The sequence below is a fragment of the Planococcus citri genome, chromosome 3 (assembly GCF_950023065.1).
Source record: "Planococcus citri chromosome 3, ihPlaCitr1.1, whole genome shotgun sequence".
Classification (NCBI taxonomy): Eukaryota; Metazoa; Arthropoda; class Insecta; order Hemiptera; family Pseudococcidae; genus Planococcus; species Planococcus citri.
The window spans coordinates 8,712,948-8,739,988 of NC_088679.1; the positions used below are offsets into that span (position 1 = coordinate 8,712,948).

At 36.5% G+C, this 27,041-nt stretch overlaps 1 protein-coding gene across 2 annotated transcripts in view; it reads left to right on the forward strand.

Annotated features, from left to right (window-relative positions):
- The window catches only part of LOC135840158 (neuroligin-4, X-linked-like), a 642,239-nt gene that overhangs the window by 89,072 nt on the left and 526,126 nt on the right, over nt 1-27,041 (forward strand). For both annotated transcript variants that reach the window (XM_065356537.1, XM_065356536.1), the window contains exon 2: nt 23,275-23,417. The gene's annotated coding sequence lies outside the window, so the exon portion shown is untranslated. The remainder of the gene's footprint in view (nt 1-23,274; nt 23,418-27,041) is intronic.

Below are 27,041 nucleotides of genomic sequence, written 5' to 3' on the forward strand. Positions count from 1 at the left end.
CAGTAATTTACCAAAAAAATTACCAGTAATTTACCAAAAAAATTACCAGTAATTTACCAAAAAAAATTACACTGGTTAACAAACAATAAACAGAGTGGGGTTTTTCGATTTTCATTATTTTTGCAGTCATGGGAGACGGTCAAAGTTGTGATTTCATAACTTTATTGACTAGCTACCTCTTCTGAGGAGGTGAGGACCACAAAAACAAAACAACTCAAATTTAAAAAGCTCACTTTTTGTTTGTTTGAGGGTCTGAATTATCTATTAAATGCATTACCAACCCAAACACAAAATACCAGAATCGCGATCACCAATCAACGTGTCGACAAACACCTTATCAAAATTCAGAAACTCGATTTCTTCGGGGAACCGAGTCTTCAAATTCACAAGTAACTATACTACCTACTTCAGCATTTTGAACAAAACCGAAATAAGAAACTGCAATATATCACCGCCGACAAAATAATACATAGTATATCTAACTACGATGTAAAAATAAAATTTCGCCCAAAAAAGTAAAAATGAATAATGGGCTGTAAAACCAGACACTGGTAAAACGAACTACATACACACTGAAAAGAGAAAATAATAAAACTAGAGAGAAAAATATCGTCCAAAAAAAAAAAGAAAAAAGAGCAAAATAAACAAGAAAAGCCTACACAGAAACGCAACAACAATGCGGAGCCATAATACATAAAGGAATTTTCTCACAGTGTTTGTGGATTGCATCGCGAAACTTGAGATTAAGTTGTAAATAAACTGAAAAACTAAAGTGGCCCAGTTCTGATAACATATTCGTTTCGTGTGCTCATTGCTGTACAGTATAGGATACGTAGAACGAGTAACTCGAAGGCGAGAAGACCGAGCATAGGCAGCGTACGGTACGGTGTAAAAATCTTGATACACGGCGAAATCTCTTCAAAAGAAAACTTTTTTCTAGCCTTTTTACCAGCGTACGCGTTATTTATATGCAAATTTCTTCGTCGTCGTTTGCCGTAAAAATCTCATGTAGTACACGAAATTTTCTCTCGTCATACCCTTCTCCCGGTCTTCTCGCTTACTCGTCATAGAAACCTACAACACTATATACTAGCTGTTTGGCCTACCTACGTATATTTGGAGCTTATTTTACTCTCTGCACTACTTTCGCGTTTCTTATTTAATTCAAAATGAAAGAAATTTTCCATCGGCTGGGTAATTTCCACGTATGAAAAAGACGAAGAGAAAATTTTTTCACCTGAGATAAATAAATTCGCATTTGTGTCCGTTACGATGAGAAAACTTGTTTATAACATTTTTATACGCTGCGAAAGAAAATACTCGAGTTTGTTATGGCAGGATTTTGAAAAATTTCGCCGTGTATTGTGTTTAAAAAAAAAATTGGATCGACCTCTCAACACATTTTTTAAATTTTCCTGCAATTTTGATTTTTGAAAATCAATGTGACATTTTGATATTTGACATAAATAAAGTTCGAAGTTTTTCAAAATGATTTGTATTGAAGAAACTTTCGTGTGGATCGATGTGTTCAAATGGAGAAAAACAATTAACAAACACACTCAAATTCAACTGAAATTGTATATCAACACATTCTCTATCACGTTTTCGTCCTGATAAAAATCAAAGTCCACTGGTGCGACACTAGCGATCGCAGCGGATGCCCGGCCCAAATTATTTCATACGACAGAATCGGGCCCCACGTTGGGCGCCAATTCCTCAACCTATTCCTCAAACTCTGACTCATCCAACTAGCTCACTCTCTGTACACACCTATTTCTCATACAACAGTACCAAATATTGGACTCAACATTATTAGCCCAGTCAATAATATGCAATTTGACCCAAACATAATTACAAACAAAGGTTTTATTGGTGAATATTGTCTATGGTGGTGTGCTGAATAACATACTAAAAGTCCCCGCCCCTACCCTACGAGCTAACCCCCACACAGTGGGTCAAAGCCCCCCAAATCAGTTTTTCATCAAGAACTCCTGAAACATTGAATTTTGAGTAAAATGAGCTCAGTAATCATTTCATCTCCTCCCCAATACCTATCAAATGAGCTATTGACCAACTCACTAGCCTCAAGGGGGTGGCGCTACGACCCCTCAAAGTGACGTGATTTCAATAATTTTACATTATATGATTTGGGACTTGTAACCGGTTCTAATTGATAAAATGAAGTCAAACTTGGGGAATGGGGTTCTTTTGGGAGCTAGAGTTGACCTCTGGAGTGGGGATGGTCAAAGTTGAAAATTACAGAAAAGTCATTTTTTTGGAGGGGCATAACATAACCCCAAATGGATGAAAAGGGTCCAAAATCATACCATCAGACAGTACCCTATCTGTGATCAACATATCCAAGTTTTAGCTTCCTAGGTCATCCCCACTCTTTTTAAGATGGAAAAAACCGAAAATAGGGGCAAAATAAGGGGATTTTTAGCTTAATTCCACTTCAAATGGGGTGGGGATGACCTAGGAAGCTGAAGTTTGGATATGTTGATCACAGATAGGATACTGTCCGATGGTATGATTTTAGACCCTTTTCATCAATTTGGGGTCATGTTATGCCCCTCCAAAAAAATGACCTTTCTGTAATTTTCAACTTTGACCCTCCCCACTCCAGAGGTCAACTCTAGCTCCCAAAAGAACCCCATTCCCCAAGTTTGATTTCATTTTATCAATTAGAACAGGTTACAAGTCCCAAATCATAAAATGTAAAATTATTGAAATCACGTCACTTTGAGGGGTCGTAGCGCCATCCCCTTGAGACTAGGGACTTGGTCTATAGCTCATTTGATAGGTATTGGGGAGGAGATGAAATGATTACTGGGCTCATTTTACTCAAAATTCAATATTTCAGGAGTTTTTGATGAAAAACTGATTTTGGGGGCTTTGATCTACTGTGGGGGGGGGGGGGGGGGTTAGCTCGTGGGGTAGGGGCTGGGACTTTTAGTATGTTGTTCAGCACACCACCCTAGACAATATTCGCCAAAAAACCTTCGTTTGCAATTATGTTTGGGTTCGCCCATTTTTTTCTGCTATTTGACTGGGCTATATTCATAAAAATAGTCAAAACACCACTTTCATTGAAATATTTTAATTTTTCACAAAATTTAAACTCATTTCGATTAGTCGCCTGACTTTTTTTTCAAAAATTTCAAACTTCATGACCCAACTTTGAGGTTAAAATGTTTCTAAAGTGATCAAAAAAAGTTTTGATAGAAATTTTCAATATAGATCATTTTCCTTTTCTTTTCTCCAGACAAAGTTGGAGTGTATAAAAATTAACTTCTCACATCGAAAATTATGTCGTTTTATTTTGAAAGATTATCAGCTTTTGAAAGCTTTTGCCTTCGTTTTGCTCCAGCCTTTATTTCTATTTTTGAATTCTAAAAACTATCGTTGAAATTCAAAAATGTTGAAGCTACGAAAATCAATTTTTTGCATTTGTTATTTTATTTTTTTTGGTGTTTGTAATTTCATGACTATTACACTTGTTGTGTCGTGTGAGATTTTATATCGAGTTGGTAAGGTCTAGTTTTTTTTATTAAATCTATGAATTTCTTTTAATTTCAGAAGGGTTGTGTGGTATGAATAGGGATCTTTCATCTGCTTGTAGGGATAGTCTGTGCTGATATATGTAAGGAAGGGCAGTGAAATAGTAAGTGTTGGACAGATGGAAGTTCTGACAGGCAGAACTGGCATGTGGGTTTTGAGATTCTGTCATAGAGGTAATTGTGGGTGATTTTCTGTGGCCAAATCTCAATCTGGTTACAATGATTTCTTCCAGTCTATTTAGTTGGGATAGATTTTTCCAAGGTTGAGTTAATTAATGCAAAATATTTGCGAAGAAAAAAATTTTCAAAACACAAAATCCAAAAATAAGTGATTTGCAATTTTTTAATCACTCAGTGGAACCAGGAGAGGTAATTGGAACTATAATAACCATTAAACAATAACCTATAATGTAACTAATTATTATTTTATGAAAATTTGTAACCAGAATCCAACTAGGTAACCAAAAATTATTTTTTTTAAATCGAAACCATAAAATATGATTCATAACTCTTGAAAAATGTTTTTTTTTCTGATTAACCAAAAACCAATAATTTAATTCATTTTATAGTGGTTGGTTTTTTTTTCAATTTTTTCATGTAATTTTTCATCTATTCTGTGTTTTTTCCTTTATTTTTTCAATTCGAAAATTTTAATAATTGAACTCGCTGATCTGAATTTTTCTCCTTGCTAAGAGTATTCCCCAAAACAGACGAATCGTCGTACTACGTAAGAGGTCAATTGCTGTACAAAAACCCAAGTACGAGTACCTAAGTACATTGAATCGAATCCAGCAGTAATCAGTCTTACTGGTATGGCTTTAATTAAAATCTATGTACGATTGTTCAACCCCGATTCCTCCCCTTCATCCCGACGATTCGAGTTTCAAAAGCACGATATTTTTCGATGCACCAATATAATACATATAGGTATGTGCTACAGTTGATGTACGTACGATATACTATATGTATACGTGTGCAATGAGGTGTGTGATTGTTTGAATTGTTTTGGACCAGTTCCAGCGGTGAAATGTGTTTGAAAAGTTTTCACATCGATATGGTTGGCTTGGTCGAAAGTGCTCGCCGATCGATCGACTCAATTACGAATATGTTTTTAGCTTAGTTGGACAGAGTAGTACGAGTTGTCTTATCCAAGTTATAGAGTTTGTAGCCTTCGCCAGCAACTAGGAAGTGAAGTGCTCGAGCAGACAAGTATCTATAAGGAAGATTTCACGATGTTAAGATGAGAGAAAGCGATAGACGAAGAGAGTTGAGAACTCTATTAAATTAAGTATAAACCATAATCATCAGCCTATAATATAATACAGTATCTACGACAGGGTTTATACACTAGGTACACTTCGGTTGAAAAGGAAATTCTGGCGATACAACGTTATCGAGATGAGATAGGGAGTGACGACGGAAAGGCAGGCATCCGTATCTGTACAGCAGCTGCATTCGCCTGTCTATGGATAGTTTTATACTCGCGAGAACATTAACTTGATCAAGTTTGAACTTGAGGAATTTCTTTTTGCCAGTCAACTTGTTGAAAGTTTGATAAAATTTTAAACTTTTCAACCGACGATCTCGTTTATTGCACGAAGGGGGCGAGGCGATACGTCGGTCGCGGGGAGGTTTAGATTTACACCGTTCGGTTCGGTGTTCTCCATCGTGAAGTTTCTATTGATGTCACACCATTTGAACTTGACTATCAACTTTTCAACTATGCCGGAAACTTGACGACGAAAACGAAATTAGATTACAATGGAGTTTTACACACCGGTGTAGCAGTAGCGGTGGCGATGACGATGACGATGTAAGCCGATGTCGTCCTCGTCGTCTTCGTCATTCGGCCAACTGTGAAAATTTTCGTCGATACAATCTCGCAGACGATTTGTTTATTTTAAGAATAAAATCACCGCCTTAGCCAGCGCACAAGACGACAGAGTTTGGTTTAAAATAAACCTCGAGTCGAGATTTACGAGTAAGTTTTTTTTTCTTTCTTGTTACCAAAACGCAGCCAGGATTTCTTTGCGGCGTGTTTTCTCGATTCGATGACTCTCTCGGATCTCAGGCCAGCGAATAAATTCTGTTTGTTTAATGTATTTACAAGGTACGGATTTATACTTTGGTTGTGAGAGATTGGAAGCGAAGTGTGCTGAGGTGTGGTTTGAACGTCTTCGACTATATATATAAATGGAGCGAGCGTTTAAGTTGGGGTATTTTTGAGGTCTTCTGTAATTTTGTTTTCTATTTGAAAAAGCATTTAACACCGAAGCAGGCTTTTTCCGGGTGTAATTTTGTAAGATCTCTCAATCTGTTACAAATTGAAAATTTTCCAGTGAAAAAATTCAACTCGATTTAAAAAATGAAAGGAAAATTTAAATTTCCTTTTACCTTTCATATAATTTTCATTTTTTTTTAATTCTACGTACTTAATTTGAAAAAGTGAGAAAAAAATACCTCCTTTGATAATTTATCATTTTTTTCGACGAATTTCTCAAACGGTTTTTTGATTTTAAAACGAAATGAATCGAATTACTAATTTACCCAATAACCCTTGTAAAATTTAAAAAGTAAACGAAAAATACATCTTCGATAATATACGAATTTAACGCACCATTTTCCAAACTCTCGCGTACAAAACAAGGCCAACAAACTATGTTCAGCGAAATTAAGGGCGATAATTTGCTAGAAATTATTCCCCACCTTGATTAATATTCTCGTCGAATGCGATTCGAAAACGTTGCTCAAACACATCACGTGGCCAGAACACGGAATCGAATTCCACGAAGAAGAGCTGAAAATAGGAAAAGAAAATTTATAAGAACGCGTTGGCGATAGGTAGGATAAAGTGTGGTAAAATACGACGGGTATATTTGAACTTTGAAAAATAGGTTACCTTTTTCTTCATAGCTCTGTCTGTGTGCCAATTCATCGCGTCGGCCAAAGAAATGATAAACATTCAATTGCCGAACGATGGATGGTAAATATAGAAACGCCGCCGCCGGCAACCTTCTCAAAAAGTCCAGGATATCGAAAATGATTACGCAGTGTACATAATATATATAGGTATATATGTACTTTGTACCTACTCGTACTACGCTTACGATAGGTTGATTTTTGTTTTGCCAGCGCGAGCACTATTGCTGAGTATGAGTATACCGACAGCAGAAACGAAAAGGTCAGCGTATATTATGGAAAATGGGAGACACAGGAGAAGCAGAGTGTTACAGGGAGGTAGTGTGAGTGCGTAGTATGGTTGGTACATATAATAAAATCTACGTACGTACGACTTGGATGCCAAGCACATAGGGAACGAGTATTGTATCGAATTTTACACTCGACTCAGAAAGCTTGGTAATCACTTGCACTGCGGGACTTGTAAACGAAATTCGTGTCGTTGTGGTTTGTAATCTTTTGTTATTAGTATCGACTTCGTGTTGGGTAAGAGCTGGATTTATACTCGAGATGAAAGGGTACGAAACAGTTTTACATTTGGTCGCTTATAATCTGAGATGTACAATGTACATATGGTGTGGGACAAAGAAAATAATGAGCCGAGGTGGCCCATATTTTTGTTTTTTCAGACCAGTCACCTTCCTTTAAATTTCTGGTTTTCAAAATCGAAATTTTTTTCTTCAAATCTCCGAAGTGTTTTTTTTTTTTGGTTCCCCGGACACACTAGGTGTCGGGGGTTTTCTCTAATAAACATATTTATTTACATCTTAAATCGAAGACTTAATCTAAACAAAATGTAATATCTTAATTTAGCCCTAATCCTAGATCTAAGATGGTGGTGGGAAGGGGGAGGGGGAAACCGGTTTGTCCACCACAACCCATACCCCCTAGGCAGTTGCCAAGGGCCCAATCATCCAATCAGGCTTTGTTATTCACACATGCCCCTCAGGTAGACTGAGTCCCACAACCCATCTTGGGAAAAGGATTATAGGGAGGAGGAGGAGAATTTGGTGCCTAGGGAGGGTCAAAAAGTGTTGGTTTCCACTTTGTATTACACGAGTTTCAGATATGGGGAGACTTTTGCAAGGAGGCTGGTGCACTTGCTAAGGGCTTCTCACCCTTAAGAGTATAAACTAGTTATGACTAATTAATTTAAGTTGAAAAATGTAGGAAAATAGGTACGATTAGTGAAATTGATCTATTTTTCAAATATGTATGGTATTAAAATACAAGAAACCCACACTAAATTCATTTAATTTCATATGATCTGAAAATGAGTAGTTTCCAAGACAGTTTTGTGGTTGGAAAATACGTCTTTAACGCATCCATCTAAACATGTGCGGAAAACAGTTACTGTCCTCCCTAGGGAGGAAAATAACTGTTTTCCGCACATGTTTACAAATTCAAAATTAGTCATTTTTAAAAATTTCAGCATTTATTTCCCTCTCATATGAAATTAAAATAGTATACGCAACAGGATTGGACAGTAACATGATTAACTTGTGCGATTTAAGTTGCTCTGCTTCGCCTTGCTCCCTAAACTTCACACTTGTTAATCGCACTTTCCGCTCCTGTCATGTAATATACTATTAAGCTTATGGTTTTGAGACAAAAAATATATTTATGTAGGGCATGCATAGCCCAGTGGGGTGAAAATCTGCCCTTCTGCCAATAAATACATGGTAAAGAGCAGTTTAATTGGCGTTTTATACTTCAACACGACTTTAAACTGCTGCCATGCAGCAGATTTTACAGTTTTCAAAATTGCGCTGCAATTCATGGGCGTAATTTGAAGTGACTTTTTAGGTTGTTACATTTTCTGCACATCAGAAAAAAATTTCTGCTGATAAACACGCCACAAGAATATTTCGTAGCGTATTTTAATCGTGTAAAGCTGCTACGCTTCTAAATTATGTGGTGTATTTTTGCACGTTGAAAAAACCAGCCACAAAAATATGCTACGCAAATATTTCGTAGCATATTTATTTATTTGCTGAAAAACGTGTGTAAATGTGGTATTTTGCGCGTGTGTTTTAGACTAGTATATAGATATTTATTCATTTCTACTAAGTTCTCTGGTGGCGTAGGTAGCAAGGATTCTGCTCACAGATTCGGGGACTCACGTTCGATCCCCGCTGGAAGAATATTGATCAATGGAAGATTTTTACGCGTAAATAAAATACGCGCCGATTAATGAGCAGAAAAAACATAGGCATAAAGTGTTAAATCTCCTGCCCACGTTTTTATGTCGCCTAAGAGCAGATTTTCACCCAACTAGGAGGTTTTGAACAATATAACTACATATACAGTGAAACCGCAATAAGTGCAACCTCAATAAGTGAAAATTCGCGTTAAGTGCAACCAAAATTAATCCCCGGTCCCTACAGTTCATTTACCATGTAAATTCACCTCCATAACTGCAACAGTACCTCGATAAGTGCAATGAATTTGGCGAATTTTTAGTGAAGATTGTTCAAACTAAAGTAAAAATTTAAAAAATACAGTGAAAAATGTAGAAAATATTCAAAAAATTCTCCAACATTTACACTAAAATAGTAGAATGCCCAAAAAAATCGTGTAAAATTGAAAAACGGGTAAAGTTGGCATAATATGGATGTAGGTAACGTAAAATTGAATGAAAAATCATCAAAATTGGGTCCTAAAAAGGAAATACTTGTCGCGTAATTTATTCACCTTGATAAATGCAAATTTCGAAAAATAACCTTGCTTAGTGCAAACCTTTTTAAGTGAAAAACTCAATAAGTGCACTAATTTTTCCGGTCCCTTGAGTTTGCACTTATCGCAGTTTCACTGTAGTTATTTACAGCTTGAGGTAATGCAAACCATCTTGATGGGTTATTTACAGGGCTTCTTCAGGTCAATGTTTGGTTGGTAGATCAGGATTGAAGCTGTTCCTCCTTCAGGGTGCATACTCTGACAGGAACTCAGTGGTCGCTAAAGCATTGATGATGGATTGCTTCACTGTTGGCCACTCCAGTTTTTCCAGACCACACCCTAGTCTTAGTACCGCTATCTTTTTGATCTTGAGTTGGTCACATTTGGCAGCAAGTGCTTTCATTGTTGTTACAAAGGTCCTTGATTGATGGCTTATCATTGTACTGTTCTTTGGTGATGGCGTAAAGGATGTAATTTCCATCTTTCTTGAGCTCAATTACTTCACCAACCTTATAGCACCCCTTGACTGCAAAGTGTCCTGGTTGTCAAAAGCTCATTTAAACAAGAGCGCAATACCCTTGGACATTCTGAAATTTCGGCTAATGCAATGGGCCAAGGTGAACTGCGGGTATTGTCTCATCAGATCATCCCTCTATTTCCTCCAGGGTGAAGATCCTATTTGATTTGGTCTATATCTTTCCTCAGTTGGAGTGTTGGATTTTCTTTTCTAGTTCCTTCTCAGCTTGTTTGAGAACTTTCTCCACCCCAGCAGGGTTATAGACGATTTCAATGAGACGTCACAATGATGTCACTTGACAGACAGCTGCAACGTGATTGGCTAATGGTATAGCGACAATTGTTTGAAAGCGCTTTTGACAACGTTTTTGGCCCTCAATTAGCATTATGTTAAATGGGGAATTTAAAATCTATAAAGAAATAAGGAGAAAGCTTGTTTGATATTAAGATCTTGTTCAACGCAGAATCTGAATTTAACAAGCGTTTTCCTTATTTCTTTATAGATTTTAAATTCCCCATTTAACGTAATGATAATTGAGGGCCGAATTTGTTTGTTGATAATGAAACTGACCAATCACAGCACAGCTGTCCATCAAGTGACGTCAATGTGACGTTTCATTGAAATCGTCTATTTGGTCCATCTGTAGGTAATCACTGTAGGGCAGTAGACAACCCACAGCAGCTGGCCTGACTGGGCTGTAGAATCTCTCTTTTATCCCTCTTAGTACCAGGTACTGCATTGTGGGTTGGTATATTTGTGATATGAAAATATCAGAGAGTAGGGATGGCCCAGTTCACCATCAGTGATCAACTGATCCATCGCCTTGTCAACTATGATACATGCAACAGGTATGAGTAAAATAATGTCATTGTTTTTATTTTTTGTTAGCATTTTGTGTGCCATTATGACCTTGGGGGTTAGTTGTACAAAAAGTCTGATTAAAACACTCTTTGATGATCTTTATTGTTAAAACTAGGAATGCATCTAAAAGGAGAACCATACGTAAACTTACGTATGTTTACATTGGAGCAATTTGAAAATAAGAAGTCATCGGAACCCCCGAATGTGGTCCATAATGAACACTTTTCAGCTGCGCAATGATTTTTTTCAAAAATGCCTCCCGTTTGTGGGCTCAAATCTCCTCTCAGTTTTCAGCTTTTGACGTCAATTTGATTAAGTCAGCAGTTGAAGTTTATTACCAACGTACGACTTTATGAGATAAGTATGCAAAATTTTGAGCAATTTCTGACAAAAATTGACGATTTTGAAACTTTTGGAAAATTTGAGATTTTTGTATTGTTTAAAAAAAACCTTGGTACAGGTACATACAATTCGTCACCTCGGATTTTCAATTCAGCGACACTAATTGATCTGGAATATCGAACTTATAGTAGGATTAAATTTTCAACTGTCAAAGTTGATTACAACACGACGTCTTCTATGAACTATTTCAAATGCGTAGAAAATAAATCTTCAATCTCCGATATCGCATACATATTTACGGTGAACTGAGTATGCAATTTTATTAACATCTCTACAAAACCCCATACGAAATATTATTGTAAGACCTCCACGTCAACAACATTCGACCGATGGGTCAAATACAGTAAATTAGTTCGTATATACGTGCTCAAAGTTCAACTTTCAGAGAAAAAAATATCAGGAGAAAAAGTATAACTTGAACGTTCAAATTACCTAATCGTACAACAGTACACGTGTAAGTTAATGCGAGTGGAAAACCACGACTGAATGATATGGATAGCAGAAAAGTACGATGAAGGGGTGTGGTGCGAGGTGCAGCGTGACGCGACGTGGTCCGTCACGATGAAGAAATACAGAATCGGTACTGGTGCTGGCGGTGGAGAGGTAATTAAAGAAGAAAGTGAGAAATTATTCAACCGATTCGCGAAACAGATTGCGAAATTTTACTGGGTAACGGGTAACGGTAAATAATGAATTAAAGTAAGGCTTTAAGCGGATGAGAACATTTCTCAAAATCGTCTCCCCTCCCTTGCCTCTTCAAGTTTGCTCGTTCTGGCCCTCTCTTTCTTTCCAAAGCCAAAGAATAAGGACGGCTTTTTCTCCTTTTCGTTGCACCACTGGCATCACGCCACGCGCCCAAGGAAAGATGGAAAGTCGAGTATTATTTTAATGAAGAAAGCATTCCGAACGAGGCACTTTTCTCAGCCTGAACTCAAGGGTAAAGTTGATGAGCAGGTACCAATGTGAATTAAATAAAGAAGAAAAAGGAACAAACAAAATTAAGTGTGAAATTGTATTAGGTATGTAGATTTACGAGCGTGAGTTTCAGCTGCTGAAAGCTGTTATCTCTCAGTTTTCGATGATTTTTCAAAATTTCAGTTTTGGCCCCTTTCCCGTGAAAAAATCATTTAATCCTGTCATAAGTTCGGTAATCCAAATCGATCAGTTTCGGTGAATCGAAAATCCGAAGCGACGACTTGTAAAGTATAATATATTTTTATTTTTAAATTTGAAAAATCTCAAATTTTCAAAATCTTCCAAAATTTGGTAATTTCACAAAAAATACCTCGAACTTTACCTACCATCCTAAAGTTGATCTCCCCGAATCGACTGCCGCCATTTTTGGACTCATTTGTTGGACTGATTTGGAGCCTTCAGCGAAGGCAAAACTTTTACATTTCAGTTTCAGTTTCACTTTTTTCGGTTTACAGTTTTTAATTTCAGTTTCACTTTTTTTTTGTTACAGGTTTATGTGGTCAATTTTTTTAAAATTTTTATCGCGAGTTTTCGGACACCCTGTACGTAAAATTTTTCAATTGACCATGATCCGTCTGACTTTTTAGCAAAATTTCCTCAGCTGTGTTTACCCTTCAATGCTCAAAGAATAAAAGCTCGAAAAAAATACCTCGAATTTTTTCTCGAAGAAGCAAGCTTATTCTGCTATCATTCAATCAGAAACATTCGAACAAATATACATCATCAAGAAATATACAATTTTATCGAATTGAAAATTTTCCTTTTTCTTTTTCATTTACAAAGATTTCGTCTCATATGCTCAATTGTTATTGGTATCAACCTTGAGAAGAAATTCTTTTTACGAATCAATCATTCTCCTTTTCTTTGAAAAAAAAAATTACATTGTCGAATAAAAATCACCCTACGCGTGAATTTGGCATTGGAATGGTTCAAATGAGAAAAAACAAATACGACATTTTTTAGAGCGCGACCGTGTTAGGCATTTTATTTGTGCGGTGAACACAATTTTAGAATAAAATTCAATAGATACTAGATATGGAACTTTTAATGTAAAATTATCAGCAAAAAGTTTTACGTTGTTTTTTTTTGCACTTACATTATAGGCAGATAGAAATTTAAAGGAAAAAAATACTCACGTCTGATGACGTTTTAAATGAAGTCCACATTAGGTAGGTACTCATCACATAAAGTAAAAGGAGAAAATACACATTCCATTAAAAAAGTAGAAAAAAGTCAACTTCGGCTCGTAAAATCTAACAAACGTAATCAAGTTCAAATACCTTCTTCTCAGCCCATTCGCTGGTACTTTTCAAAGCCGAAGAAGCCAAAACCTCAAAGTTTCGAAGCAGAGAAAAAACTTTAACCGAAGCTGAAAAAAAATCGTGCAACTTTTTCATGTTAGATTTACCAACCTACTCGTATACTCATCGTAGTTTTTTTTTTGTTTTTTTTTAAACTACCTATAAAAAAATACCAGCGATGAGCGCACGTATTCGACAACTACTATACACGCTAATTTTCATCGTCCAAGTCCTAACCAACTCCTCATAAATACTTCGCGGTTTTTATTCGAAGCTGGCGAAGAAAAACATAAATTCCATATTCAAACCAAACCCAACTCAAACGACCGGCCCACGAGAAAAGTCCAAGGCACGTGGAAAAAAATTGCGCCAAATTTTTCGTCTCGATTCGAAAACTCTCGTCGACGTTTCGTTTCGGTCCGTCCAAGGCGAATTCCCCCCCCCCTTGCTCGTGATACTTTTACATCATCGAATTAGATGGAAAAACTTTTCACGAAAAGTGACGTTGGAGCGGTATGGCGCAAAAAAAAAAGCGCAATTAAACTTTTTCAAAAGTTTACATTGATTTACGGTAGAATTGCCTGCGTTTTTTCCCCTCCGCGTTCATCGCTTCGCCTTCCGGCCAGTGTCTTGGAGTATATAATGCCCGCGTTCTCTCGCACGTCGACGTTTAATCCAAGTTTAATTAATCATTAATATCGTCCCAATGGTGAGATACTATATACCCTCGACGATACACCGCCGCCATCGCCATATACCATAACGTCGAATAAATTCATTACGAAATTTCCACCCTTCTGGCTGATGGTTGGCGATATTTTGGATTTAGTTCGTCGTCATCGCGCGTCCTTAAATCCCTAATACGAAACAATACACGTCTTCTTACCTCCGGTATTACACTACATATAACCGGTTTTTCAACCCCCAACTTGCACGTTGCGAAATTAGTTTCAATTTAGCTTTCTCTCTGCTGTCAAAGTTAACGCGTTCTCAAATAACCAACAAACTTTTTACCAACTTACCACCGACGATAACTTTATATACCTGGTGTTGGGGATTTTTTACTCTACTTCGTACCCTATTCTAAGTCTTTTCATCCTGTTCCTTGGTTCTCTTCTCGATAGTCGTACTTATGTTACTCGTTCGTCTAAAGTTGCTCAACTTTCGACTTGACTGTCTCCTCGTAAGACTAAATTTATGCATCGTGGGGTGACTCGAGCGACGTCTTCGCTGTAGTCAACCTTACGCTAATACGTTCGCTTATACGTAGGCGTACGTTTTTTTTTTAGTCTCCATCAGTCACATATGCGTGCGAGCGATGCATGGAACAAAAACAACACTGTGTTTCTTAGAACTAGGTAGGTATATTTTGAAGGGAACTCCATTCTGTTTCAAATTTTCCAGTCGATTTGACTTCATTTGGATGGATTAAAGGTGACGAATCGAACGTTTGAAAAAATTTGTTTACCTACCTACATATTTCATTTGATACAAAATTTTAGAATTTAAATGATGAGTTTTTAAAACTTTCAATTTTGAAAATGAAAAATAAACAGACGCAGGTGAAGCGAGTGGATGCTGAATTGCATTTCGACCTTTTCTATAAGTACATAAGTAGGTATCACTTTTTTTTCTTCAAAACTTAAAAATCCAAAAGTCCATTGGAAGTTCCAGAGTCTAGAACGACTCAAAACTACCACCATTCGATTAAAATAGGTCAAAAAATATGATCTTGTTTTTCTTGGGAGTTTCAGAAAGGAAAAAAATAAAAATACATCAATATAATGCTGTTTGTGGTAAAATAGGTATCGTCGTCGTCGTTGTGGTTCCTTGTCCTTTGCATGACATTGGAAATCGCATTTTTGTGGTACCCTAACAGGGTAAGGCGAATGCCTATTGCCACTGTGATTATTCTGGGGAATCAATGTTGTTTTGAGCTTTCACGTAGTAGTTTCCCATTGCTTTCTACGCTATGTTCAAAGTAGCTCATACATCACTAGCCGGGTTTTTACAACCTTGAGTTCCGTAATCACCACAACCTATAGTTCAAATTCAAATTCAAATATTTATTGCAGGTCACAGCTTTCGCTGCATTTACAATGTCATATAAAATATAGGTACTAATACAGATAGGTATCAATAACATGTAGCATACAGGCCATTTTTTCAATGTTACATACATTTATAGAAGGGTTTAAAATGATAAAAATTATAGAAAATGGAATTAAAAAAAGAAAAGAAATACATAAATGAAATAAAATAATGAAAATAAATGAATAAAAAAAAAAGCAAAAAGAAAACAAAGAAAACAAGTAAACTTATGCGTTTAGCTGCAGCATTTCTTCAACATCATAGAACGCATATCTCTGTAGCCAATTTTTTAGTTTCTTTTTAAAAAGGTTTTTGGATTGTATATTTTTTAGTTCTTGTGGTATTTTATTATAAATTTTTGAGGCCATGAAATCAACGTTATTTTGCATAATTTTTGTTCTTAAATTTTCACCCATTGCCAAATGTTTGAATCTTGTTTCATATGTGTGAGAAGGTACCTTGAGATTTATTATTCCATTCTTTATCATAATACACAGTTGAAGTATGTACTCACACGGAGCTGGCAGTATGTTGTTTTCAATAAAGACTGGTTTACAGGATTCTCTTGGATGTTTTCGAAACATTATTCTTACAGCTCTTTTTTGTATTAGTAGTACACGTTGGAGTAGACTGGGATTACCACCCCAAAGTGCTATTCCATAGCTCAGATTAGAATGAAATAGGCCAAAATATGCAAGTTTTAAAGTGTGAGAGTGTGTTATTTCACGGAGCTGTCGTATTAAGTAGGTATAAGTGGAAAGTTTTTTGATTAAATGGTCCACTTGGTTATTCCATTTCAAGTCCGAGTCTATTAGAACTCCTAGAAATTTAGTTGAATCTATTATTCTGTAACTTTCTGTTATAGAAGAAGGTACCTTACCAAATCCCAAGAAATGTGTTTTATTTAAATTTAGTATCATTTTGTTTGCCGAAAACCAAGCTATCAACCTATTCATAATGCCCTGAACATGACTGCTATCAACACCTTGCTCAATGAGTTACAGCTTTTTGATACCGGCAACAGATTGCGTGCATTTCTGTTGCCTCTGCTGTGGAGCTTAACTTGTAATAGATGTTAAATGCACTACAATGTATACATTATAGGTTAACGCCTGCGTCTCTAGCAGGATTTGAAACCACGACCTCTTGTTCAGTAAGCCACGCCTCAACCCACTACGCCACTGAGCGTAAAATAGGTATCAGTCAGTCATCGAGTCGTATAACCGCTTGTGGTGGTATCGCATACAAATCAACATGTACCCTTATGCCGAATTGGGTATTTGGGCTAACATCCTTTATGTTGGTGTTGCCTCTATCGCGTTGATGACGTATCTCATGGAAATTTATTTTCGAGCTTCCACTAGTATTTTCCCGTTGCTTACTAGTGACATCTACACAAGCACCTTGGAGCTAGCCGGGTAGTTTAGAGACTCTGAGCTCCTCAGTGTTGACCTCTATAGACGCTCGAACCAGTTTCAGCTTTTTGATTCTGCTAACAGATGGCGTGCATTATCTGTTAGCTCAGCTAATAACTGGTAGTCCCCCGGTACTTGGCGTGTAATGTTGATAATTGCACGAAAGATTTTTAATTACAGGCACAAGCTTGCCTCTGTAGCTGGGTTTGAACCAGGTACCTTGTGAACGGAGGTCCACGTCTCTACCTACTACGCCACCGAGGGACTAAAATAGGTATATTACCTTGTAATTATGTATTTTACTTACAGAAGATTATTCTCTTTAGATGAGGAAAATGGAGGAGGTAAAGGGAAAAAAGGGAAAAATATGTAGTCATCGAGATAAACTTCCTTGTTCGAGATGACTTGGTTTTTGACCGCGATATTCCTATTTTTTATGTACTTACATAATGATGTGTTTTTGAAGAAGATTAAATACTATGATTGGAATCGAGAATTTTAATTATTCTTGGAGTTTGTGATTTTTAAATATTTTTTGAAGTGCTCATCAGGCTGATTATGGAAGCGCAAGTCACTGCACCCAGGGTGCTGGTGTAGGCGATTATCGGACATTTTCCCAAATCCACTTCCCCGAAAGACATTTTCCCAAATGACAAAATCCCGATTTGTGTATTCCCGAATCCATTTACCCAAATGCCGTGTACCCAAACCCGTAACCCGAATGTCAGAAATCCCGAATGCCTGTAACCTGAGTGCCTATATCCTGAACGCCTACATCCAGAACGCCTCGGTATATCCCAAATAATAGTACAATTACCATGGAAATATGCCTATACCATGTAAGCACCTCAGGTTACTCATATGCAAATTGAATACATATTCTATGAGTATAAAAAAATGGCCGCCATCAGTGATGAGAAATTATTGTTGCAAGGATACGTGTACGTGAAATCAAAGATGAGTACAGATGGAAGCAAAACGTATTGGGACTGCCGAAAAGTGAGGCAGGAAGAGTGCAAGTCGAGGGCAATAACTGCAGTTCAAAGAAACGGGGAACTGATTGTTCTAAAAGGCCCTGACAAGTCGGTGCACCAACATCCGCCGAATCAGGATGAATGTCGCGCTGAAACGTTGCGCAGTACCATGAAGCGAAAAGCCTGGGAACATCCAGAGCAACCACCTGCTCAGTTATTGCGGACTGAGTTGCAAGGAGTTCCCGAGGAGGTCCTCAGCCAGCTGCCGGATCAACAGAGCCTGAACAAGCAGTTGCGAAGGAGTCGGCGAGCGGCATTGCCTGCAAATCCCTCCGAGATTAAAAAAATAAACAATTTTTTAAACTCAATTTTCGCAGGGTGGGTGAACAGAACAGAACAGAGCACTATGAACGGAATGATAAACACTAAAATTTTCAAATTTTCTGAACGTTACCCGAACAGATGAACGATATACTTGATGCTCTGATCAAATGACCGCTAACTGAACAAAATGATTCAACGTTTTGAACAAAAAACAATAATCAGAACAGAACGATATCTTCCAATTTAATTCAAATTATCGTTACCTTAATGTCAAATCCGAGTATGTCCATCCAAAAAAACATCGTCGTTTTGCGTCACTGATAAGACTCTGGGAAGCCCTGAATTGAAAAATTTGCATCTGAGTACAGTTAAAATGCACCACCAAAGATGCACGAAACTGACTGATGTTCAATCAGAACTCAACGAACCCTTCCGAGCATATCCGAACCTTATCAGTGATGCGTAAAATCGTACTTTTTTTGTATGGACATACTCGGATTTGGCATTAAGGTAACGTTATTCACTATTTTTCATGTTTTAGACTTCATTTTTAGCTTTGTTTTGTCTTTTAAAGGCAGTAAAAGGCTTGAATTTTCAAGGTAAAGTAAGTGAAGAAAAAATGACTGCAAAAGTGAGAACAGAACAGAACAAAATAGAACCAAATCAACCTGGACAAAACAAGAACAGAACAGTACATGTCTCTTGACCATAAACAAAATACCAGAACAAATCATTCATTATCAAAAAGTTAGCGTTCCTGAACAGAACAGAACAAAACAATTGTTTCGTTCACCAGCCCTGATTTTCGGGCATAAGTCTTTCAGGGAAACGGATTCGGGGAAATGGATTCAGGATTAAAAAAATCGGGATTTTGACATTCGGGAAAACACCTTTCAGGAAAGTGGATTTGGGGAAGCGTCCCGTTACCAGTGTAGGCATGGCTCTGCCATGACCTAAGTAGGTGAGCAACAAACGTCCCGTAAGATATACCATGATTATATGGTTTTATGTATATTTTGTATAGTATGAAATAGTCAAGTAGGACTTTACACGACCTTTTATTTTGCTTTTTAAATTGATATGATTCCATAATGAATCGAGTTTGATTTCTAAATTTAATGATATGTCTCGATAAATGAGACCTTTTCTTTTTCCATCTTCAAATTAAGGTGCACCGGGGCAAGTAAGAATGATTTTTCGCAATTTCAACTTTGACCAGCTGTTACTCCCCTTCTAATGAACCAATATGGATCAAATTTATTATGTAGGTTCCCATAAGGGTTCTTAACCTATGGTGAAAATTTGAGCGCGATTGACACAGTAGCTTTTGCTCAGTGGAATAAAATATATGAGGCCTATAGAATCAAATGCCTACTTCTCCACTTTTTTTCGAAAATGAGTTAAGCATGGTTTGGTATACTACAACATGTCCCGCATCTGATGAAAATGTCAACATTTGAATTTCGGTCAAGGAAGTATGGTAAAACAGCGTGTAAAGTTAGGGGTTAGAATCAAAACTCTACTTTTTTAATGGAGAAGTCGAGTTTTCAAACGAACCTGGCGGATTTCGAATGAAACACTAGTGTTATGCCTTGAAATTAGGCTTGAAATTGAATAAATTCATCAAGTGAGGACCCTTCCCCCAAAAAACACCTTTCATTTTTTATTAACAAAAATTATTTTTTTTTACTTTGAAAAAAAAAGGAAAATAATTTCAATTTCCAAATGAATGGTCAAAAATGCAATATTATTTTAATTTCTCAAACTTTCCAAGCTTTCTTCAACTTTTAGCACCATATTACTAGAAAAATTTTTGATTAAGTGCCCTAAAACGATGTAAAAAGTGTACGGTTGGAGACAAAACTCAACTTCTCCTAACTTCAAACTGCCCAGGAACTCTTACGGCAACGCGTAGGGTAAAACAAACATGTGGGTCACTATCGTCTTGTTGGTACAAAAATATTAGACATATTACCTCGGTATTTTATGTTACGATAAATGCTAGGAAGGTTTTTTGCGTTTTTCTCAAAAAGTTCGAAAATGGAGAAGTAGAGATTTGATTCTAGTGGCCTCATATACTGTTCGGACTTCCCCCAATTGGGGGAAGTCAGAACAGGCTAAATTTTGCAGAGGCATAGTTCACAAACGGAGCGTCCTAGAAAAATTGCACAGAAGAAACAAAATTGTAGAGAATTTAATTCTCTTTGAGATCACTCTCATCAGATTTTCACTAGGACGCACGGTTCGTCCGCTATATGCGAAAAACTAAGAAATAGAAAGTCTGTATTTTAGAACAAATTCAAAACAAGTTCAAAACAACAACAAAATACTTACAATTGAACCAAAGACATCTCAAATGAAACTGAATCGCGAAAATTTTTATACCGTGATGAAGTAGGGGTAGTACCCTCAAGTCACCTTTAGTGGCACTTCGCCAGATATAAATCTCTAGCCGTTAGAGCAAGTTTTCTAACTTACCCCGAATTCCAACTTCCCCCAGTGCACCTTACCAAGATTAGTTGGTTGAACCTAGTTTTATTCGTTTTGTTTTGAGTTTGAATATTTGATTTTGTGAACCAACATTTATTTAGATGAGATCTTCAATCTCATCTCCCTCTTGGCTTCGTTTCCAAATTATTTTAAGGAGAAGGATTTTTAGTTTCTTTTAATCGAGAATGATTACCTATTGATATTATCGAGAAGCTTATGTGGTGTGTTAGGGTTTATTGTTAATTCCATCCTACTTTAATTGATCCTACCTACCTGTTTAAAATTTCTCCTTATGATACCTATTTGTGTCATTCCGCAGGTAAAGGGCCCATTTGGTCGATATTGAGTTAGGGGTGGGGGCGTAAAGTAGACCTCCGGAGCAATCATATGAGCTGGATAGAAGCCCAAAAAGTGCAAAAAAAACCTCCAAAAAAAAATCCAGAACTAAAAATTTGAAAAACTCAACTTTTGAGAAAATTGCCTTCAAAGTTTTTTTTCTGAAAAAAGCTGAAATTTCACGTAATCCGAAAACCTTCATACCTAAAATTGAAGATTATTGTTTCTGATGTCAAATATTACTACCCACCTGTAATAGCGATTTTTTTTACTCAATATTTTCATGTTTATGAGTATTTTAAGCCTGAAAAACAATGATTAATAAATTTAAATTTTGCATAAAAATTCATTACTCTGTTCAAAAGCAGAAAAAAAATGATTAAATTACATTTTCTGTCAAAATTCAACTTGTAAAAATAAAAATCATGAAAAAAAATTTTCAAAAAATTTCCTCCGCGGGCGCGATTCGAACCCAGACCGCCTGCTCCGCAATCCGTTATCAGTGTCACACGGCTAACGCTGCATCAACTGAAGACGTGTTTTTGAATGGTATACATGTTGCCACTGGCAACTAGGTGCAGTATAATTTGTAGGGTATTTTTTTGGAAGCGAATTATTTACTGCTAAAAAGCAAAAACGACCAAATGGGCCCTTTATAGAAAAACTTTAATTCCGTTTTTCTCTGCTTGGGGCGCTTCTGCGGCCTTGATACTTCGACACGAGATAGTCGGATATGTTCTACATCGAAATCCATCAAAACCTCGATTTTCGATTTTTTCAACTGTTTCACTAAAAACACAATTATCTCGATAAATAGAAACGACGAAATGGGCCCTTTACCTACGGAATGACACATTTTCATACCTACCAACTTTTGATACTAGTACAGAATTGAAACTGACAACCTCGTGTCCAAAATTAATCCATTTTAAAATTGTTACACACCACAATATTTTATACGGAGATCTTTAAAATGAGACGTTCACACGACTTACTTTTCACGCTTTTCAAAACTTTTCATTCTTTTCAGTGAAATTTTCATTTTTCATTTCACCAAAATAACTTTTCTGAGAAGTGCACATCTCCACCTCCCCCCACCCAAAAAATCAAGGAATAAAAAATACACCAAATTAAACCAACGACCGTTGCATTCATTCAATTCCTTTTGAAATTACATTTCTGACAATTCACTTACACAAATTTCACTTCGGGCAACAACTCGCATTACCTGTTGAATACTCGAATTCAATGCATTCTACCAATTTATATCCAACAGAAATTTCCAATTCAACGAATTTCGAATCTGGTATCATAAAATAAAGTTTTGAAAACTACCTCTGTACGTCATTTGAATTCAGAACCTTTCCACTCGGCCACAATGACAAAAACAACAACATTTTATCAACATAAAAATCATAATACCAATACCTCGAGGTGGATACCTATGGTTTTCTGTCTCTGTACTATTTGCAAGTCCAAGTACTCGCTACTCGCACACATACCCGATAATTTTTCACAATCTTTTCACGCAACACTCTGTTCAAACATTCTAGCCAGACAATCGGACAAAATACGAGTAAAATCCTCCCGAGTCCCAATCGTACCGAGAACCAACCTCGTATAGTCGTATCCATACACATACGTCACAAAGTAGACCGTTTTAACGACGGCTTTTGTCGCTATCTGTTTCACGGTTCGATGAACCTTCGTCGTTCTACTTCGTAGTCATTTGTCCTATCGTGTACAGTTCGCGTCAAAAAATTCCTCTTTTTTTCCCATTTTCGCAACAGCACCACTGTATCATTCTACGAACGTAATATAATGTACTTACAGCGGTCGCTTCTAGAAAGCAGGGCAACAGCAGTGGGTACCCTATAGTACATAAATGAGAAGAGAAGGCAGCAGGGTACGTACACTACACGTTGACGACGAGAAATTTGATAATTACATAGAAATTCGTAAAACTGGGTAGTTTACGCTTCGGTACCGTCATCGTCGTCATCAACGCCATCACAGCCACATCCATATTATAGCATACGAGTTGGCGAGTACTTTAATTCCTAATGCAACCGAGTAAGGTAGATGGGTAGGTAGTTGGGTAGTTGGCGGGCTATACTACCGCATCATCACTTCGGTACACATAGTATCGTACTACTTATTAGAAGACAGCAAAGGGTATTATTAAAGTATATATACAAAATATACAACGCACATACACTTTATAATACGAGAGTATTTTTCCACTTCCGCGTGCTTTTAAAAAGCTCTTTTTATTATAAATTCGACCCTCGAATGAGTAAACTTTTTTATATACACGTAGCTAACTTTTTAAAGTTTTTCTTTATTCTATACTTATTTTTTTTTTTTTTTCATTTTTTTCTATGTTTTCCAAAGATGAATACCGTATAACAACGTGCGCTGCAAAGTAATAAGCGAAATGTTACGTGAAAATATAAAATAACTGCAGTGAAAAGCAATAATGGAAATGCGATCATGCAAAACGACAACATAAACGACAATGAAGCTGTGATAAAGGGGTAAGACGATTATACATTCAGTTTTTAAAGGACATATAACTTACTATATATCTACCTTATATACGTATACGATATGTACGTATGCGATATAATATGTAATATGTGTTTATAATGTACAGTATGTTTCGAAAATCACGACTAAATTCGAGCAAAGCTTTTAGAAGATTTACTTTTGGTATCTTCAGCAATGTTTCGTTACTGAAACAAAATTTACAGGTGGAAGGAAATAAAAAAATTATTAATCGAAGTTCTCATTTTCCAATTTTTCAATTTTTTTTTTGAGCATATTGAATTTTTATCTAATAAAAGAACAGTAAGTAAGAGTCGAGTACATAATGGAGGAAGGAAAGCTGGGGAAATGATTACTGCATGGTTTTGAAATCCGAGCACCTTTTTCCTAAAAACTCCTGGCTCAATCTCCCAGCTAAAAACCAATTCCTCAACTCGAAGATAAATTTCTTCAAATATTATGACAAGATTCATTCCTTACTTCATCCATAGGCTTCAGCTAAATATAATTATACATCCCTCAGATTGAAATCGAAACCACTGCACAGCTTAGCTTAAGACACCGCCACGCGAAAGAGCAACGATCAAAATAGATTCCACATACCAAGAATCTCCCTCCTGAGAAAAGCTTTCCAACGATGAACGAATAAAGCTGAGAATTTCCACGTAGATAGGAGTACCTATACCTACGTTTTATTCTACTCACCAGGGATATCTTTTAGAACCACCCTATAGCGAACGTTGCTTTTTCTTTCCATCTCTGTTTCTCTGTCGCTCTTTTTCTTGGTTATCGCCACATTTACACAGTACCACACGTACTCTTTCCATCATCTCGTTTGACTTTCGAGCTTCCATGCGTAGATCTATATACGTAGTACGTGTAGGTATACGTGGATTTGGATGTGCTGGTATGCATATTTCGCAAAACAGCTCCGCACGACTCTTTCGCGTGTATTTTGATTAATATTTATTCAAAAACCCTCCATTTATTTCCGCTTATTTCCGTTCGTCCGTTTATTACGTGTATCAATATTAAACGTATTGTTTGTATTGTGCCATAGCTCATACCAACAAGATATTGTGCTCGAGTATGTAACCTTTCGTGTGCTAGATTTCCTTCGTAAAATTGCATAAACCTACCCACGTACGAGTACTATATGAGAAAACGAATATTGCTACCTCTACCTACGTAATATCGAGTTCGAGAATCTTTGGAATAATTTTCTCTGGGTTTTAAATTGAAGTGGAATGCGTTTAAAAAAACTCAAAAAATGTCAATCGATCGTATAATATGTACTTACCTACCTAATATGTACTTCGCAACAATTGCCAATAATGACGAAAAAAGAACCCGAAAAGTGGTCTTGGATTTTGATAGCAATACCGTAGACAAGAAATTCAAAATTTAGGTTAAAGGTTACGTTGAGGTTATTCATTTTTTAAAGTTACAGTTAAGGTTCAGGTTACGGTTACGGTTATTGGTGATCATTTTTTTCGGTTAATGGTTACTGGTTTTAGGTCAAGGTTACAGTTTTGGTAGTAATTTTTGCAGTTGAGATTAATCAGTTAATGGTTAAAATAACAGCTTAAAATCCAAACATTAACATTAATTAAATTCAAAATTTAACAATTTTTTCAAGAAACAATTCTTTATTATTTCATATCATTAAAATATCATTAAAGATCGAGCCTTACTTAATAGTTTAATGGCTAATAAGTAAGTATGATGCAACAACTACTGTTTCAAATTTTTTGAACTTTCTATTCACGTTTTTTTCATTTCATCTTTTGATCATTTTTTTTTTGTTTAAAATTTCAAATCACTACAAAACACATTGAAAAAAACCACATAATAAAAAGAAATGAAAAAACAGCACTTTTCAAATTATTATTTTTGATTTCTAACCGGTTTAGTGATACATTCAAAAAACAAATTTTTTGGTTAAGGTTAATTTTTTTTGAATTAATTTACTGGTTAATTTGCGGTTATGGTTAATGGTTAAAAACTGGTTAACAAGCCTGCAACATATTGCTGTTTGATGGACTTGGAATTGATATAAACATGGCAAAAGCAGAATTCCCCAGTTGGTGGAACGACTGGGAGGAGTGATGGGAAGCCAAAGGCCAAGCCTCCACATAAATACGGATTACAAACCAGAATGCATAAGAGCTGCAGAACACCAAAACCTCACTCGTTCCAGCCCCAGGAAAGCTCAAAGCGCTTCAGAGTGAGAAGGCAAACACCAGCGCCTAAAAACTGGAAAAGTTGGCTATGGGAGAAATGTAACTAAAAAACCGAAAAAGTATTAGAATCAACTTCAAAACACATCAAAAAGTGATAAAATCTCAACATAATTTGGAATCTTGCATTTTTTATCTTTCCGCTTTATAGAATACACTGGTTTATAGAATCAAACATAAGTACCTGGTCCCAAATCGATTCTAATAAGCCGGACTTACTGTAGTTTCTTTCAAGCCTTACATAGCGTATACTTTTATATATCGATGGCTTGGTTCAAATAGCACATAGTGTATGTCCAGGTTTTTTTCATAAACTTTTTTTTGTGGTTTCTTTAGTTAAAAAAATGACGGATCTGAATTTAAAAACCTTATAAGACAGAAACGCACCCTAGCGCTGTAATTGGTGAAAATCCAAGATTGAAGAACATGTAACTCTGACATACAAGGTTTCTATCAAGTATAAAAACCATGTGACTACAAGAATTGCATCAATTTTAAATTTGAAAACCTGGCAAGTCCTTGTTAAAAACCATGTAAGTCCTATGCAAAGTATGATGAAAACCTCGTATTTTGTCTTTAGAAACCTCATATGTCCTTTTGAAGTGCTTTGATCAACTACTTATAATTGATCAGCCTATAAAATATCATCAGACCATACTTTTAAGACCCCTAAAATATAATAATTAGACATGTGCGCCGTTAGGAAATTGCACGGCGGCGGCGTAAGGTCAATTTTTATCGGCGCGGCGGCGTTTTAACGGCGTGCGCCGAAATTCACGCCGGTTCTAAATTAATGGCGGCGCGGCGGCGTGAACATGGCGTACGATGATTCAGATGAAATATTTAGCCTAACAAACCAATAGTTTTGGTAACCGAGGTTTTGAGAGCCCCACTTTTATCGTTGATCTTTATTTGACCCAAAATCTACAAACATAAAGGGACTTCAATTGGGGAGACTTGAAGTTTTTTTTTAAAAATTCGACATTGGTACCAAAATTTGGGGTTTCAAGGGCTTTTAGATCATTTTTAAGACCATTTTCCGCGCCGTTTCACGCCGATAAGACATCGGCGCGTCGATATTCAAATTATCGGCGGCGGCGCGCCGGCGTGAAATCGGCGGCGCACATGTCTAATAATAATGCAATCTAAAAGTCCAAATAACAGCATCTGAATGTTTTAAACATTTTTTTGCTCTCCTGAAATATTTATAATTTTGGACTTGTGTGCTATTTGAACCAAGCCATCAACATATTAGCTGATTTCTAGCATATATTATGATACCTAGTTTCTTTCAGGTCTTACAGGGAGAGCTGGGCAGTGAGTTTGTTGTTAACAGCTCTGTGCTCTGATGGTTTCCTCCCTCTCATAGTTTTT